The sequence below is a fragment of the Triturus cristatus genome, chromosome 8 (genome assembly GCF_964204655.1).
Source record: "Triturus cristatus chromosome 8, aTriCri1.1, whole genome shotgun sequence".
Classification (NCBI taxonomy): domain Eukaryota; kingdom Metazoa; phylum Chordata; class Amphibia; order Caudata; family Salamandridae; genus Triturus; species Triturus cristatus.
The window spans coordinates 1,286,041,327-1,286,060,892 of record NC_140591.1 but is presented as its reverse complement, the minus strand read 5'-3'; positions in this window follow the sequence as shown (position 1 = coordinate 1,286,060,892).

The following is a 19,566-nucleotide window of genomic DNA, read 5'->3' as shown; positions in this document are numbered from 1 at the left end:
TTCTGGAATTGATGTGCTACCTTATATGCCACCACTAACTCCTGTATATATTGCACACTTTACTTGTACATGTATCATACTGGGAAGAGCTGTGGCCAGAAAGGTTATCCACTTTTCACACCCTAATTTGCAAAAGCATTATCTAAGAGACAGGACACAGGAGAGAGGTCAGTCCCTCTCTAGACTATAATACACAGAGTTAGCATACAACAGACACAGGTTAGAAAACAGGGTAGTTTCTCCCCACAGTCTGCCAAACATACCTGTCAGCATGAGAAGAGGTATGAGTAGAGAGCTACATTTTTCTTAAACACTACTACAGACACCTCTTACCCTGGTAAGATGTGTTCGGTGAAAATTGACTCGCTTCCCAGACAGCACAGCATATCGCTGTTGTTCTAAGGAGACGTGTGAGCACAGAGGCCATTGGTTTGCTAGACCATACTGTACACCCACATTGTGCAGGAGACAGATGCTAGTTCAGAAGACTTTGTTTCCCTACATACTATTGTATATATATGTTATGCTGGGGAGATCTGTTAGTGGACAGGCAAATCCATTCTCACACCCTAATATATATGGTTATTTTCCTGAGGAGAGATGTCAGTGGGAATATGGTTAGTACAGAATAGTGAGGTCTTATAGGTGAGGTGAGTACCATACCCACCCTACTGTGCATACATCTGAGCCTGGGGAAAGGTGTGAATGAAGTGTATCTTAACATCCTACTCTCTACTCTACACACTAGTTATCTTCAAGCAAGTTCTCAGTGGAGCGGCCAGTCTCCCCATAGTATAGTAGTGGGGATTGTAAGAGATACGTATTATAATGAAGTAAAATGTAAAATTCTTCCTCTAAATTAATTTTATGATCTGATGAGAGTCTTGCAGGATCATGTATAAAAATAGTAGGGAAAATTTGGTGTATATAAATTATACTTACTACAACAGGATATGTCCTGTGAACTTGAAAATTCCAATTTGAAACTACGCTCTTGCAAGTGGCTTGCGAGGATAAAGCAGCAAACACTGCCCCCTTGCACTGTGCTCCTGGCTCTCGAGAGAGGCCTGCAAGAGTGAACAATGCTATGTATCAGCACCGTGGCTCTCGCAAGTGTCTCACGAGAGTCATCAAGAAGAAAAGAAAGGGTAACAATATAAACAACATATATATTGAAAGTATAGGGTAACCCTGAAAATTAACATTAACTGTATTTTTCTAAAAAGGGTACAACAAAAATAAGAAATTAAGAATAAAGCGCAGCATCTCCTTCAAAACAAAAAGATGAAGAAATGGGGAAAAAGTGTTTAAAAGAACCCATCTACTTAGATGGACAAGCCTCTCTGCAGCACTGCTTGTGTCAGAAGAAAAATATAATCTGCTTGCATAAGCAGCAAAAAAGGGCTTTGTTGAGATAAGCAGGTTTGTTAGGTGCTCGAGCGGTGAGTATCTGGGCAGGCACAGTGTCACCAGGTTGAAAAGATGTGGAAGCTCTTGATGAGTTATCAAGCTCTGCTGCATGGGCTAACTCAGCAGGAGCAAGGCATTGAGGGTGCAATACTCTCAAATGTCACCATATCCCACTGGTACTCATGCTATATTGCTTGTTCCGGCTGCCACTACTGAACTCCTTTTTGCTTATTTTACATATGAAAAATTTTTAAGATACTTTTTTTCACACCTGGTCTCCTTTAAAAAAATTGCCATGCCAAGAACTCCTTGTGTGGCTCAGGTTACCAAGTTGCAGGAACAGCAGTAGCGTTCTCATCTGAATCTGAGGATGAAATTCTGCTGAAAGAAAATCAACACTGTCAGGGAGCTAGCCGAAAAGGTCTAACCACAGCAAAACCAAATAGCCAAATGAAGCAAGAAGGAATTAATCCCTCTTTTCTAGATACCCATATGAACCAATCACAATCCTTTCCTAGGGTGTGGTTCCTCTCCAGGACCTCTCGTAAGATACCTGTGGGTGTCTTGCAAGATCAAAAAATATTATTGCTTTATATATTTAATGAAACAATTCATAATCAATATGTCTTAGCTAATCTACATCTCTATTGTCTTGATTTGTTCTTCACTTAATCCCAAAAGTACAATCTCGTGAGAGGGTCGCAAGAGGGTCAGAAGAGCTCACCAAGAAGTTCATACCCCTCTGAGTCCATGCAGGGATTGTGTGTTTGACTCCTGCAAGTGCCTCACTCCTGAGAGTCACCACCTTTTTAATATTTTTTTTACTATTACAGCCATGTTTTAATGACTCTCTTATTACAGATTAAAACTAAATAATAACTGGGGGGTGGAGCCTAGCTGAGCAGCAAGATGGCTTATCATTAGGGAGGCTCTGCCGGCGAAATCCAAATCCTTCTACTAATCAGGTGCGACTGGCACACGTAACAGTGGTAGGGTGTTGGGGCGGGCAGGTGGGGGGGAAGTGTACAGACGATGGGATAGAGAAAGTAAAAAATAAATAAAAAAAAAAAAACATGGACCGTGCGCTTACTCTATCGTCACTTGGAACATTTGCGGACTCAATGAGTACAGGAAAGCCCGACTAGTCCATGCGTATGTTACCACACACTAAATAGGCATAGGATTCTTAAAGGAGCTACATCTTACATACCCATTTGTCTCAGGGCTGTACACCAAATGGAGTGGTGAAAATTATACCTCACTGTATTCCAACTATGCCAGGGGAGTTTCAATTCTTCTGTGCAAGGGCCTGCACTGGCAACAGTCTTGCACCCTTACTGACAAGGAGGGATGCTACGTTATCCTTGCTGGCACGCTGCATAGGTCAGTGGTCCTAGAAGCTGTTTATTGCCCGATGACTGATGACCCTGTCTTTTTCTCTGAACTTTGGCTGCAGATATATGATCTAGGACCAGGGGCTATATAGGAGGCGGGGATTTCAACGTGATCCTGGACTATCAGATGGATTGCTCTAGGGTTTCTAGGTGCCTGGATCTTAATGTGGCATGCACAGTAAATACAATAATCCAAGATAATTGCCTACAGGATATTTGTTGACACACTCACGCAGAAAGTCTGGAGTGCATCTATTTCATGACACAACATTTATTTATTTATTTAGTGTTTTATATAGAGTGAACGTGACCTGTTAGGGTGTCAGAACGCTTAACAGAGATATAGCGGTCCCGATGGCGACAATAGCAAGCATCATAAACTTACGAATGAAGAACAATATAGAACAAAAAAACAGTGGACAGTAAAAGTTCTCTGTACTTATAATTTAATCTGAGACTGACCGAATACGTCAAATTACAAATGTACTTTTTACCATCAAAGGACTTAGAATTCAAAGTTTAGCTGAGCGTTCTCGTCAGAGGCTTAATGAGATAGGGGACCCTGGAAAAGATTGTGTTAATCCTAATGTGCTTTATTCAGGAAGTCATTAAGGGGCCCTCTGATTATAAATCTGTAGGGAATGGATGATGAATCAATAGACAGACAATTAAATTAGGTGATTCTTTGTAGAGAGTGATGGTAGGAATTTATCCATTGGGAAGATTTTAGCTTCCTTCTTGAATTTTGAATGGAACAGTATTCTTCTAATATTTGGCGGTAGTGATTCCAGATTCTGGGTGCGGTGCCTGAGAAAGCTATGTTGTATGTTTTCTTCTTCTGGAGGAATGGAGGTTTGAGCACAAGATCTTTTGTGCCCCGGGAGTAACTGCCTGCGCTAGATATCACCACTTTCTGAGCTAGATATGCCGGTATGTTTGAGTGTAGCGCCTTATGTGTGATACAGGTTAGTTTGAGTTGTACTTGATGATCAAAGCCTGAACTGCCATATTGAGGTCTGACGTTTCTGGGAATGGTTTCAGTTTTGTAAGACAACTCAGGTTAATGTGGGTTTGCTTGTCAGGTTCTTGTCTAGTGTGATTCCTAGTGATTTGGCTGAGACCACTAAGATCAGGTGCAGGTAAGCACGGTGATCAGTTTGGTCCATTCCTTTATTTCCGGAGAGATTTTTTGGGGAGGGATTCATAAGAGTTATTTTTATGCGCATTTAGTTTACACTGATTACATGTTAGCCAATGAATGGTAATCTTTAGTGCTTCATTCATTGACTTGATCTCCTCCAGTGACAGGACTTTAATGTAAATCAGTGTATTATCAGCATACATATGAAACAAGAGAAAGATTTGAGCCTTGGGCACACCAATCGTAATAGGGGACGGTGATAATAGCTTTTGATTTACTAACTATCTTTGTGTTCTGTCCGCCAAGAAAGATTCAAACCATTCGAGGATGGTTCCCGTAACTTTTGGTCTAGAATCGACTATTGGCAAATTTCTCAGGATATCCAAACATGGGTAATGAAAGTGACACATATGCGCTGCACCCTCTCCTACTATGCAGCTGTGCTATTGGAATCGTTGATTACATAGGCAGCCCCCGAGCCTTCTCCTGAAACTGACCCCCGGAGGCACTGCGGTACACTTCCTTGAGGAAGTATGAAGCACGATTACAGAGTACTGCGCACACAGTGTGGGGTATGTGGAATCACCATCTACATTCTGGGAAGCCATCAAGGTGGTAATACGTGCGACATGTATTGCTAAACAATTGGGAGCACTGATGGCCATACGTGGGAGACTGACATAGTTAAAACATGATTTACATGCACTGGAGATAGACTCCTTTCTCTCTGATTGTGTGGCCACACTAGCAGCCATTAGTTGTCAGAGGTAGCTGACCGGGAGACTAGTTATATGCATCACAATGTATAAGCCTGTCGCTACTAAGAAGGAGACTGCCCGGCAAGGATACCTGCGGGGTTGTTCGACACACCACGAGCAGCCACATATGCGACAGGATTGCTTGGCGATGACTCAAATATCCAGACCACCCCCGCAGGGCTCCTGACTACAATGACCTAATGCTATTCCAAACTATTCACTGACGCTCCTATACTCAGCAATGCTGAATTAAAAACACACCTAGACACCGTTGAATTGGTATGGTTAGATAAAGGCTATTGAGCTTACCTTGATTCGCCCTTCACCAAAGAGGAAATAATGCTGGTCATCTGGAGACTACCAGGAGATAAGGCACCAGGCTTAGAAGGCCTAACCACCACCTTCTCTAAGGAATTTGCAACAACTCTGGCACCCCACTTAATGCTCTTGTATGAGAAACCCCTTGATAATGGCTTTTTGACTCCCTTACTCAGAGAAGATGTTATTGTGATTCTTCTTAAATCAGATAAACCAACCTCCTCGTGTGATTCTGATGGACCACTTTTCCTGATTAATGTAGACAATGAGATATTTGCAAAAAACACTTGCAAACTGTCTTCTACCACTGTTACCTAAACTTGTAAGACCAGATCAGTCCGGGTTTATTCTGTGCCGCTCAACATCCTACAATCTTAACATCATCTGCGTGGTCATGCACCATTGTGACCCCAAATCTCTGCGGTTGCTGCCTTACTTGACACCACAAAGGTGAATGACTCTCTGAAGTGGGAATAACTCTTCCCACTCCTCACTAGACCCCATTTTAGCCCCATTTTAGCCACACTTCATTTGGCAGATACAACTCCTTTACACACTACCAACTGCTTGAGTGTGAATAAATGTGATGTTAACTGATCTATTCTAGATCAGTTGCGGCATGAGAGAAGGATGCCCTTCATCGCCACTACTATTTGCAATAGCGAATTGAGCCCCCAACATTGAGACTCAGGCAACATCACAAAAACCCAGGCATCGGCTTCACAACACGGGGTCTAGTGGTCTCATTATATGCAGACGATATCACATTTAATATCAGTACTCCCCAGGAAAACCTAGGCCCTATAACGCATGAGGTGGTACAATTCGGCTGGTACTCAGGCATACAGATAAGTTCGTCCAAATCCATCCTGTTCCCCCTCACCAACAGCACATAGTCCTTCCCTACAGCATACCCTCTGAAGTTGTAGAAGACCCTGTTCAGTATCTGGGCATATGACTCAGTCGCAATCCAGATGAATTCTGGAAAGCCAACAATGGGCATGCTATAACATGGCTAGAAGGCAGGATGCAGATGTGGTCAAGCTGAAGATACTCTCACCCAATTACAGACTGAGTGTGATACACTTCAAGTTTCTGCACCACCTTTACTGTAGCCCATACAACTTTTTAGAATGTGCCTTATAGCAGAACCCAGCTGCCTCAGATGCGCTTCACCTCAGCCCTCATTCATTCACCTAGCATGGCAATGCCCGAGGGTTGCAGCCTTCTGGGGGGGTGTATTTTCTGCCATCCAGAAGGTCATAGGACAAACTAATCCATTCTCCCCTCTAGTGGGTCTATTGGGATAGGATGAGGATGAGGCAGCTTGGAATCGCGGCCTCACTGCTATGTTACTTCTCCTGGCCAAATGCAGGATAGCTATGCATTAGGGAAGGAAACCTGCCTCAACCGTAAAGGCTTGACAGGAGCAGCTTTCCCACTTCTGGGAACTGATGCCCCCGCGCTCCTACCTAAATTATATTTTGGAACCCTTTGTGGCATTCCCACCAACATCTGTAGTGACTAGCCCTATGGTTGTGCCTATCCCTAGTGACATTTGAATGTTTATCCTGTTTTACAATATATGGTTTCCATAGTCACACTTCAAATATTGTCATGGTAGAATTTGCGTACTTGGTTGCCTCTATGTCAATATGGCATGATGCACACTGCGGCAATCTTGTTACCAGTGGTTTTGTGCTGCACCTGTCCTTTTTTGTCTTCACAAATGGGAATGGCACACACCCACTATTCTATGATACTTAACTACTCTGACACTTTTCCCCTCTTACCCTTCTCCCCCTCCTTCCTTTTCCTTCCTCCCTATTTGACCCCCACTCCTTCCATGTATGGTTACGATCACTGTAATGTTTTCTTCTTGCTGCAAATGACAATAACATTTATTTTTATATATTGAATGCTAGCTGAACATATGAAACATAACTCTAAACAGTAGATTAAAACCAAATCTAGAACTCCAGTGAGTAATCACACACTTAAAAAATGCAATATAGTTGTATTACTCTGTTTTATACCCAAACATAATTTTTTAGTAACATTTTGAAAAGTGTGCATTCCCTTTCAGAATAATGTCCACACACAGGATATATTGTACAGTTATTCTATCATACATACAGTTAAAAAAGTGTTTTACTTTTAAAAAAACCCTAGAAAAAAATAAAAGTTAAAGTAACGTTTTAGTTAGCTGTGATGAAAAAATCAATTTTTGCTGAAAAAAACACCTAGGACATGCATTGAAAAATCCAAAGGTGAAAGTAAAGTTATATTTATGTGAGTTTGTCAGTGTCAACATTAATGTTTTGAACTAACAAATACACAGAAATTAACAAGTTATAGTTAGAAGCACTAACTATATCTTGCACCCTCACCATGCCCTGCTTATGGCCTCACATATGACATCATTCATGACATGTTCTATGACATCATTTATGACATCACTGATGGCTCCCCGGGGCGTTTTAAGGTTCAGGTAGGAGGACTGCGTGCCCCCCCCCCATTTTGTGGCACACAGTCACCCTCCTTCTATAAAGTAATTTCGGTCCCAGTGGTGGGCTGACCGGGGCCTCTAGAGGTTCAGAAAGAAAGCTGTATGGCCCCACCACATATAAACTGTGGAGATAAAAAAACTTCTGCTTCGTATTCCGGGCACTGCAATGGAATCGTGGATCAGACCTTTTTAAAATAGGGTTGTGTTTCATATATTTCACTGTTTATGGGTGGATATGGAGGCAAGGGCTTTACTATGAAGTCATACACGCTAACATATATCAGGTCATTTTCAGGTTGCATATACTTTTTAATATAGTTTCCAGGATTTGTGGTGGAACTGTGACAGCACTGCAAATGCTAACTCACATTCAAAGATCACTTGTGAGTAGCTGCAATCTGTGTCCACCAGTTCTGGGAGGAAGTTCCCATCCTTCTTCATTTAGGTGTGGTACTCAGGTGGAGGCACCTCTAGTTGGTGAGCCATCTGGAGTTTTGGATATTTTTGATTTTTTTCTCTGGCTTTGTGGTAAAAAATGGATCCATAAGAATTAAGAGATGAAGATAGGAGCAAGAGGAACAAGAAGAGCTACCAAAGAAAAAAGAGTCTTTGGTATGGAGGTTTTTTGTCATGTCCTCAGGGGAGGCAAAAGTGATGGCAAAATATATGCATTGCACTATCTGCAGCAAGAAGCTGCAAGTAATGTTCCAAAAATGCAGGATGCCATGAAATGCTGCAGAAAGTGTAATAACATTATTATAATAATGGAGCAGTCACTGCCTGCACTTGAAAGACAGTTAATGAACGCAAATGCTAATGTTCTTCTTATTTTTGTTTTGGACTATGAAAAACAAGTTATAAATCCTTTTTATACAATTTTCTACACTAGTTCTATAGAAACAACAAAACAAAATGTACACAACAGTGATACTAAAGTTTTTTTCAGAACCACATTTATTGGTCAAAAGAACGAACAATTATATGTATGTTGTCACTTTGTATCTCTATGTCAGAAGTTATCTTTTGTATTTGGATGTGCATGTGTGATTGACTGCCTAGAAGAGTGTGTTTCTTTGTAAGTGTCAATATGTATGTTTCAACTCAATTCAAAAAGAAACTTTATTCGATCTAGTTTGGAAAGCATAGATCATCAAATTATACATATTAAAATAATACAATATCACAACTTTCCCGACAATGGTGGTGTAAGGTTAGATTGTGCAAAAATGCACAATTCAATGTCTATAGTTTGTGCAATGAACACAGTAAGGGATCAAATAAAGTGCTGCATATTCCCAGTTACCAGATTAGTTCATAAATAATAATTAAAACTGTTGATTTAAATTAAAAAGACACTCTTTGGGAATTATAAAACCTTTTTAAAAATATTAAATGTATTATATAAGTCCTCTGTTGCCTTGGGCCTGTTTTGGTTAGTTTTCAAAATGTTTCCGGGAGATTAAATGAATATGAAGCTAAAGGTTAGCATGACTTTCAAATTCTAATGAATGTCTCCTTCACATACAGGCCCAAAGGAATGAAGCTACGCAGAAACATGCAAAAGGGTCATGGAGCCTCTATATAAAGAACAGGGCGACACAACATTGCTTGAAATTATACCGCCTTAAAAGAGGTATAATATATTTGACTCTCTACTCAACAAATGAATATGAGGAGAAGGTCAGACTGGCCGTATAGATTATCGCATGGGCAAGTAGTCAGGTCACTAGGATCATACTTTTTCAGAGGGAAGCTCAACATCAGAGGAATTAGGTTTAGGCGGAACCTTAAAAGGATGAACCGATGGTGCAGGTTCCTTATCACATCCAAATATGAGTATTCGCCCTCTGTTAAAGGTGGAATCAAGTAATAAAGTTTTACAGTTGTTTTTACCTTCTGGGATTTCTTCCTTTCATAGGCTAGCTTCGCTACGAATAATGCCTTTAGCTTCTTTTTTGGGAACATCGAGCATGAGGTGCGATTTACATACAATTTGGGGACTCCTAGCGAGTACCGAGTCAGGTTAACGTGCTCTAGCCAGGGACTTTTATGTGCCTTGTCCAATAAAAGACAGTTTTGTATGATAGCCTAATTAAGGTCCACTTTCAGAACCACATTTATCGGTTAAAAGAAAGAAACATTATATGTATGTTGTCACTTTATATCTCTATGTCAGTATTTATCTTTTGTATTTTGATGTACATGTGTGATTGACTGTCTAGGAGAGTGTGTTTCTTTGTAAGTGTCAATATGTGAGTGTTTGTATGTTTGTTTTTAGATGAGTGCGCATGTGACTGCAAAGGGGTCCCTGTTAATGTGTCAGTATGAGCCTGTCTTGCTGTGTGAGTGTGAGACATCATCTGCTAGTATTTCAGTGTGTTTTTCTGTGGATGTTAAATTTATGCCTACATGTGAAAGAGTATGTGTCTGACTGCGTTACAATATGTATGTTTTGGTTTGCATGTACGCCTGCATAGGTTTGTATGAGGATATGTCAGTGGTTGTCTGAGTGAATGTGTGAGAGGCTGACACTGAGTTTAAGTTTGACCCCTTTGTTTTGTGCTGAAGCGATGTGTCATTGTATTAGCCACGCCCCCCCATCCATACCTGCCTTTATCAAGAAAACGGGAGGACATCCACACAGCAGACACATGCGGTGGGTGCACCACAGGCACACCCAAAGCACACCAATGGCAAGCTAATCTCTGCTCATTCAGGGCCAGACTTTGCCGAGTTCCAGTCCACCTGTCTTTTTGGATCATAAAGGGGTCTACCAAATTCATATTCCCATGCACAACTTTGAGAATTGAAGGATAAAGGTAAGCTTCAGGCGTGTTCCTCTTTAAATATCTGTAGTGCATGTAAAGAAGAAGGGCTGTCCTGTAAAGTATTTGGTTTCATGGCAAAGGTTCCTCCCTCCGGGTTTGGGTCAGCTGGGTAGATTGTCATTGATCAGCAAGACAAGGACAAAAACAACAGTTGATGGACAGAATGCAGAACAATGTCATACATTCACCCCAGTACAGAGATCTGGGCCTAAATCCATTGTTTTTTTGCTCACCATGCCATTCCAGTTTGAACAAAGCCATATGCAGATCAGTCTTGACCCTGTGCTGCATGGGAACAGGCCAGCCCGAACTGCCAAGCCAGGTCCTCCCTGGACTGCAAACAAGCATCCTAGGACCGGTTTCGGGGTTTCACCCCTCTTCAGCCAGGATAGCTTGATTCCAGTGGCATGGAGAGCACGGGACCCACGTCTCGGCATACCCGTCCCACTCGGGGTGACAAATGCAAAAACAACAGTTGATGGACAGAATGCAGAACAATGTCATACATTCACCCCAGTACAGAGATCTGGGCCTAAATCTATAGTTTTTTTGCTCACCATGCCATTCCAGTTTGAACCCAGCCATATGCAAATCAGTCTTGACCCTGTGCCTTATGGGAACAGTCCAGCCCGAACTGCCAAGCCAGGTCCTCCCTGGACTGGAAACCAGCATCCTAGGACCGGTTTCGGGGTTTCACCCCTCTTCAGCCAGGATACATTGATTCCAGTGGCATGGAGAGCACAGGACCCTCGTCTGGGCATACCCGTCCCGCTCGGGATGACAAATGCAAAAACAACAGTTTATGAACAGAATGCAGAACAATGTCATACATTCATCCCAGTACAGAAATCTGGGTCTAAATCCATCGTTTTTTTGCTTACCATGCATTCCAGTTTGAACCCAGCCACATGTAAATCAGTCTTGACCCTGTGCCTCATGGGAACAGTTCAGCCCGAACTGCCAAGCCAGGTCCTACCTGGACTGGAAATAAGCATCCTAGGACCGGGTTTGGGGTTTCACCCCTCTTCAGCCAGGATAGCTTGATTCCAGTGGCATGGAGAGCACGGGACCCACGTCTGGGTATACCCGTCCCACTCGGGGTGACAAATGCAAAAACAACAGTTGATGAACAGAATGCAGAACAATGTCATACATTCACCCCAGTACAGAGATCTGGGCCTAAATCCATCGTTTTTTTGCTCACCATGCCATTCCAGTTTGAACCCAGCCATATGTAAATCAGTCTTTACCGTGTGCCTCATGGGAACAGTCCAGCCCGAACTGCCAAGCCAGGTCCTCCCTGGACTGGAAACAAGCTTCCTAGGACCGGTTTCGGGGTTTCACCCCTCTTCAGCCGGGATAGCTTGATTCCAGTGGCATGGAGAGCACGGGACCCACGTCTGGGCATACCCGTCCCACTCGGGGTTACAAACACAAAAACAACAGGAGATGTACAGAATGCAGAACAATGTCATGCATTCACTGCAGTACAGAGATCTGGGCCTAAATCCATTGTTTTCTTGCTCACCATGCCATTCCAGTTTGAACCCAGCCATATGCAAATCAGTCTCGACCCTGTGCCTCATGGGAACAGTCCAGCCCGAACTGCCAAGCCAGGTCCTCCCTGGATTGGAAACAAGCATCCTAGGACCGGTTTCGGGGCTTCAGCCCTCTTCAGCCAGGATAGCTTGATTCCAGTGGCATGGAGAGCATGGGACCCACGTCTGGGCATACCCATCCCACTCGGGTGACAAATTAAAAAACAGTTGATGGACAGAATGCAGAACAATGTCATACATTCACCCCAGTTCAAAGATCTGGGCCTAAATCCATCGTTTTTTTGCTCACCATGACATAACAGTTTGAACCCAGCCATTTGCAAATCAGTCTTGACCCTGTGCCTCATGGGAACAGTCCAGCCCGAACTGCCAAGCCAGTTCCTCCCTGGAATCGAAACAAGCATCCTAGGACCGGTTTCGGGGTTTCACCCCTCTTCAGCCAGGATAGCTTGATTCCAGTGGCATGGAGAGCACGGGACCCAAGTCTGGGCATACCCGTTGCACTCGGGGTGACAAATGCATAAACAACAGATGATGGACAGAATGCAGTATAATGTCATACATTCACCCCAGTACAGAGATCTGGGCCGAAATCCATCGGTTTTTTGCTCACCATGCCTTACCAGATTGAACCCAGCCATTTGCAAATCAGTCTTGACCCTGTGCCTCATGGGAACAGTCCAGCCCGACCTTCCAAGCTAGGTCCTCCTTGGACTGGAAATAAGCATCTAAGACCGGTTTCGGCGTTTCACCCCTATTCAGCCAGGATAGCCTGATTCCAGTGGCATGGAGAGCATGGGACTCACGTCTGGGCATACCCGTCCCACTCAGGGTGACAAATGCAAAAACAACAGTTGATGGACAGAATGCAGAAAAATGTCATACATTCACCCTAGTACAGAGATCTGGGCCTAAATCAATCGTTTTTTTGCTCACCATGCCATTCCAGTTTGAACCCAGCCATATGCAAATCAGTCTTGACCCTGTGCCTCATGGGAACAGTCCTCCCTGGACTGGAAACAAGCATCCTAGGACAGGTTTCGGGTTTTCACCCCTCTTCACCCAGGATAGCTTGATTCCAGTGGCATGGAGAGCACTGGACCCCCGTCTGGGCATACCCGTCGCACTCGGGGTGACAAATGCATAAACAACAGTTGATGGACAGAATGCAGAACAATGTCATACATTTACCCCAGTACAGAGATCTGGGCCTAAATCCATCGGTTTTTTGCTCACCATGCCATTCCAGTTTGAACCCAGCCATTTGCAAATCAGTCTTGACCCTGTGACTCATGGGAACAGTCCAGCCCGAACGGCCAAGCTAGGTCCTCCCTGGACTGGAAACAAGCATCCTAGGATAGGTTTCGGGGTTTCACCCCTCTTCAGCCAGGATAGCTTGATTCCAGTGGCAAAGAGAGCACGGGACCCACGACTGGGCATACCTGTCCCACTCGGGTGACAAATGCAAAAACAACAGGAGGCAGAGAGGGATGGTAAAACGACAGAAGTGAAAATCCAGAGAATGTTTGCTAACTCTCACAACTTAATTAAGAATGAGGTAGAGTTTGCAGAATTTATTAATGTCCAAAACCCTGACTGTATGCTGGTGGCTGAAACATGGGCTCTGGAACACTCTGGCTCCTACTTGGTAGATGCGATTCCCCCTGGATACTCTGTCCTCAGACAAGACAGGGAGGCAAGGATAGGAGGTGCTCTTGCCATTGTTTCTAGAAGCTCTTTTCAGTGTTCGATGAAAGCGATTAGTACACTGTTGCTTGTCAGGTATGTCTGTTTAGCCTCAAAACTCATCATACGATGTCATTCTCTGGAATTCTGGTCTATCGTCCTCCTGGACCTAGGACTATTTTCATGCTTGAAATAAGACAACTGATTGAATCCATTTTAGAGAAGCCAAGTTTTACAATTTTAGGGAACTTTAACTTTTGTCTGGAGGTCTTGAATTGTAAAGACTCGATCTCCCTTGTAAACACTTTGTCCAGTTTTAGTCTTACCCAATAAGTTCATGTTCTGCAGCACTATTCAGGATACATGTTGTATGTTTTTTTCCCTATTTACCCATTGCTGAGTTTTGAGGAGGCAATCTCTTTTGGTTGGTATAATTTTGCAGTTGGTTTCTCACTGATTTGGATGTCCTCTCAAAGACCTGTAGAAAACTGATCACGAAATGTGTCAGTCGTGAATGACAGAGGCATTGCTTTCAAGTGCCCTAAAAAGTAGAAATGTAAATGACCATTATGAGGTTAAAATAGCCGTCATCAAGTGTTCAGGTTCACTCAACTAGGTTTAGAAGAGAGAGGAAGAATCACTGGAAAAAATCAGATATAGAACCGACATTAGAGACTGTAAATGTGTTATTGCTAAGGGAAAATCTAATATTTGCATTGGGAAAATTGCTAATGCCCTAATTTAATAGAGAATTGTTTAAGATCATAAAGACAATGTTCTTCCCAAAGAATTCAGAGAGTTCGGACGTCACTCAGGATTTTTGTGATGACCTGGTACTTTTTTTAGTCTAAAATACTGACTATTCATTCTCAATTAATGAAAACTGGTGCTCAGAAGGAAACATACAACTCTGCAGGACAAGGCCCATGGGAGAATGTGAATATCATGGCCTAGAAAGTGGAGCTTGGAAATGAACCTTTATTTTCTTCTTTTCATCCCGTTGCAGAGGGACAAACTAAAAAGTATCTTTTAAGTACAATGCCATGCTCCGCTTTTGAACCCTGCCCTCCAAAAACTATCATTCTGGTGCCACAAACTATCACATTGCCTCTGACCCCAATATAACAAAAGCATATCTATAGGATGCTTTCCAAAACTGTGGAAAGAGACAGCTGTCAGGCCTATCTTAAAAAATGAATTTAGATCCAAAGGATTTGAAAAACTATATAATTGCTTCCGATTCCCACAAAAATTCTGGAGAAACATCTGAATGCGCAATGTGTCATTCATGGAGGACCATGAAATATTGGACTGGCCACAATTTGACTTTCGTAGTGGCCTTAGTACAGAAATCACCCTGGTTTCTGTGGTAGATAGCATCAGATCATTAGCGAATGTAGGGCAGGTTGCAGCATTGACCAATGCTCCTCAATGTCCTACTTTGTTCAATATATATGTATCCCCCATAGCTAAGTTGATTCGATCATAGGTCTTCAGGTTTTTTCCTAAGTTGATGATATGCAGATCATTGTATCCATTTTAGATGGGGGGCAATTAATAGCTGTTAATTTTAACAGTTGCAGGAAGACAATTTCCATCTGGATGAGGAATAAATGCCTCAAATTGAATGCAGATAAGACTGAGGTCATCATTTTTGGAGGTCAGCCTATGGTCTGGCAAATGTAACTAGTGACCAGATACATTGGGAACCCTGCCTTCTCCAGTGAAATCTGCAAAACACTCTTGGGTGTATTGTTGATTAGCTACTTTCTTTTGATCTGCAGGTGAGCAAGACAGTATCATCATGTTTTGATACCACTAGAATTACAGAAAGTGTTTCTTTACATCCCACAAACAGCATGTAAAACTGAAGTTCTGGCATTAATATCCTCGAGGATCAATTACTGTAACGCCCTGTATCTAAACATTAACAAATATTCTCTAAAAAAGCTTCAAATGATTCAGAATGCAGCAGCAAGATTTATCCTAGACATTCTTAAGTACCAGTGAGTGTTAGCTGTGTTTGTCAATCTGCACCAGTCAGTAAGCGATTCACTTTTAAAGCCTTATGTATTGCACATTAGGCTTTGTAAAGATCAGGATCTGGGCTATTATAGCTAAATTTCATTGGTACCTGCTGATCAGGTCACTGCGCTCTGTCAAGTATAATTTGGTGGTGATTCCAATGTTTCAGAAGGTGAGATGTGAAGGTAGATGCTTTTCAGAGGTCACAGGTGAGCTGCAAAACACCCTTCCACAGCATCTAATTGGCCTTGAGAATCGTGTGGCTTTCAAAAAGGCCCTTAAAACCTGGCTTTTCTCCACAGAGTGATTTTGATTCTCCTAGGCCCTCTGAGGTGTTTTTCTGGTCCTTAGCAGAGGTGGATCAATTTCCTATAGTGCCTTGATCAGTATTCTTGCTCATTACAAATTTGTTTTCATTTAATTTCAGAGCATGTCTCTGAATGTGTCAGCATAGGCATGCCTGGGTGAAGTTGTGTATCTTTGTGACAGACAACAAATGGATTTCTGTAGCTGTGTGAGTATGTCTGTGTCTGTTTATGTATAACAGACTCGCAGGTTTTATCTGTCTGCATATGAATGTGTGAGTGGGTGTGTTCAGAGTATGAGTGCATGTGTCTAACTAAATATGTAAAGTTATGTATGCCTGAGTGTACTTGTTTAATGCATATGAGTGTAAGTGAGTAAATGTAGGTGGCTGTGTGAGTACATGCTTGTCCGTGTGTGTCTGACAGAGTCACTGGTTGTGTACTGGTCTATGTGGGTAGGTTAGTGAGTGTGTAGGGAGTGTGTGTGCATGTGTTTGAGTGAGTGTTTGATGTTATGTATTTCTATGTACAGGTGTGCATATCTGCGAATGATTGTATGTGGTCATGCGACTACGAGCATTTCACTGTGTGGTTAAGTAGGTGAGTATTTGAGTTAGTGATTGTGGGAGTGTGTGCATGTGTGTAACCTAGTATATAAGTGTTTATGTATGTGCATCTAGTTTGTGGTGTGTGTATTTTTGTGAGTGAAAGTTTGAGGATGTGTGACTAAGTCTAAATTTATGTAAGTGTGTGAGTTCTAGGGTGTGTGGTTATGCATCTGTGTATGTGTGACCTAGTGTTTGGATTAGTCTATTTGCATATATGTAAGTGTAAGATGTGAGTTATGAATGTAGTCTTAACGATCATGTAAGGGTACATGTAAGTGTGACATAATATCTAAGACCATACACCTTTGATTAAATATTAACTTACCAATGTTCCTTATTTTGTACATACATATAAAGACTTACAAAAACAGTATTTAAAGTTGCACATAAGATGCTGATACTAATCATAGTCATATAATTATTTCTTCTACCAGTTTTAATCACCAATGCTTGTCCTTTTTGTTCCACGTTTGTTGTCGCCATCAATCTTTTAAGCATTTAAAAAAACAGAAACATTTTGAAAATAAAAATGTTTCAAGTGCAATTTGAAAAATAGAAGAAAAGTAAAGAGAGAACCACAACATTGTGATATAAAAAAACAGCATCTGCATAGACTGCATCTATCTTTGATTACTTTGCTTGGTATAGTATAAGTAACTACATGTCTTCTAAATTGGTATGAAAACCTGTCCAACTATCTCACATAGATATACTATATAGGACAGTTTTAGCCCACCACCACCCGATATGAATGGTGTGGGGAAAGATGTTTAATATAAACATACTTCCTGGTGGAAGATGCATCTACAATACACCTGATGGCCTACTTTATGATGTGTTTCAAAGGTGAGTGTCAGCTTCATCAGGCCTTTGTTTGGAAGAACAGTTGTATATTTACCGAATGCCTGTACTAAAAGGTGGTGTAAATAGTATAATGCTAAACTTTTGATTCTGAACTTTCTTTAGCCAGTCACTCTATGTAGAAGACAGTTGGCCTAACAGTACATTTTATGTGTGATCAGGACCTTGACTCTTCATGTTGAACTTTGTTCATGGATAAATTTGTATGTAGAAGAGGCTCAACGTATTAAAAAGTAATTCATCTAGTAGGAACCTGGTATGTTCATGCATACTTTTGTTTACAGAGTCAGGTGTACAAACATAATGTTTGTTCCTAATAATACATAGGATCTGCACGTTTAAACAACATAAACTAAATGAATGGTGTCCAGACTGATTCCAGACACCCCCAAAGGATATATTTGCCTTTAGACCAGCTAGCCCACAGTGCCACCATAAGTCCCCTAACCTTACCATGGAGCAAATAGTTTCTGGCAACTATTGAACAAGACAACCTTTGATCCTTCAGGGATCGTGGAAACAGTGCACTACTTTTTGCTCAGTCACTCGTGCTCATTTGGTCTCAGAGAGATACATAGAATAACCAGTGGGGAAGTTTTCAATAAGCATTTATTGAACCAGCGTCATTCTAGTGTAAAACATGTTGGCTGTGACAATCATTAGACAGAAACAGATATATAAGATAACAAGCACCGTCAGAGTAAATAAAAGGTAGAATTCTACCATGGTGCTAACACAGTAAATATATGAAGACATATCGATACATGACAGTAATCAATCGTACTCTTATGATGCAAATCCTATCTGAGTATACCTATCTGCACCTAGCATGTATGTGGGTGAAAACCCAAGAATCCCCATAGGAAAGAGCCAAACCCATTACCTGATGGGAGATAAAGAAGGACCACATCTTGGTCTCGAGTTAGACACCCCTAAGGGATGTCAGACCATTGCGTGCTGGAGCTGCTGCAGGCTGGGACCTCAGCGTCTTGTGTCAGCCTGAAAGCTTCTCCTCTGGTTTACCAGTGAAGTTGTAGTGCTTTTATACCTAAAAAGTACCCTCAGGGGCTCTACCTAGATATGGAATGGCTTGCTATTGTGTATAGTGGATCTGTTGTCCAAAGATGGTGTTAGCAGTGACTTTTGTACAGAGTTATTGTACAGAAGATGGTAATCCTGCTGTGCACGTCCTGGGCAGGGGATTAAGAAATGATACTAGGAATCCTCATGCATATTGAATGACGCCAGCTTTGGCCGAAACTGATTGACATTTATTCATCCTATCACTAGGTAAAAGGTCAGTGCCAGATCTGTTATATGGAGCAAGGTAGGACGAATGCAGGTAAAAGGTTGTGAGGCAACCGAGGCCTATATTGGAGTACATTGGGGTTCATACCAGTTTGGCCTACTGTAAGGAGGTGTCTGTCATGTGAGTCTGGCTTAGTGTTTCTAAGGCTTACAAGTACATGTCTTAGGCTTACCAGTACATGATATGTGTGGTGAAGGACTTGGGATTTCAACCTCTGGTTTCGAATAAGTCAATATATATTCATGGTGGTGACTAAGGGTCATATGTAGGTAATTTCTATTTACCGATTCCTAAATACCGAATTTTACTGATTCGGTATTTAAGAATCGGTAAATAGAATGTAGGTAAACAATCGGTAAATTTTACCGATTCTGTAATATTCGTTATTACCGATTCGGTATTTACCGAATCGGTAATAAGGAATACCTTCCCATTCATTCCTATGGGCCTGGAGGCCCATAGGTATGAATGGGAAGCCATTCACTATTACGGATTCGGTATATACCGAATCGGTAATAGGGGGAGCATATTCAAGGGTGGCCGGGTGTCATATTGACGCCCTGTTGCACCCCTGAATCGTGCATGTGTGCACATGTGGCGCACATACATGCCCTAAGGGCATGTATGTCTGCCACATGGCACTTTTAACAAAGCACAAAATTGCTTTTGGAAAGGTATTCAGTATTTACCACCAACTTGTAGTTGGTGGTAAATAACGAATCCTTAAACCAAAAATGCACTCACTTGAGTGCTCCCTACATAGGATTTAAGGATTCGGTAATTTACCGATTCCTTAAAATAGCGAATCGGTAAATTACAGAATCCTTAAATCCAGCCTCCTACATCGCAAAGGGC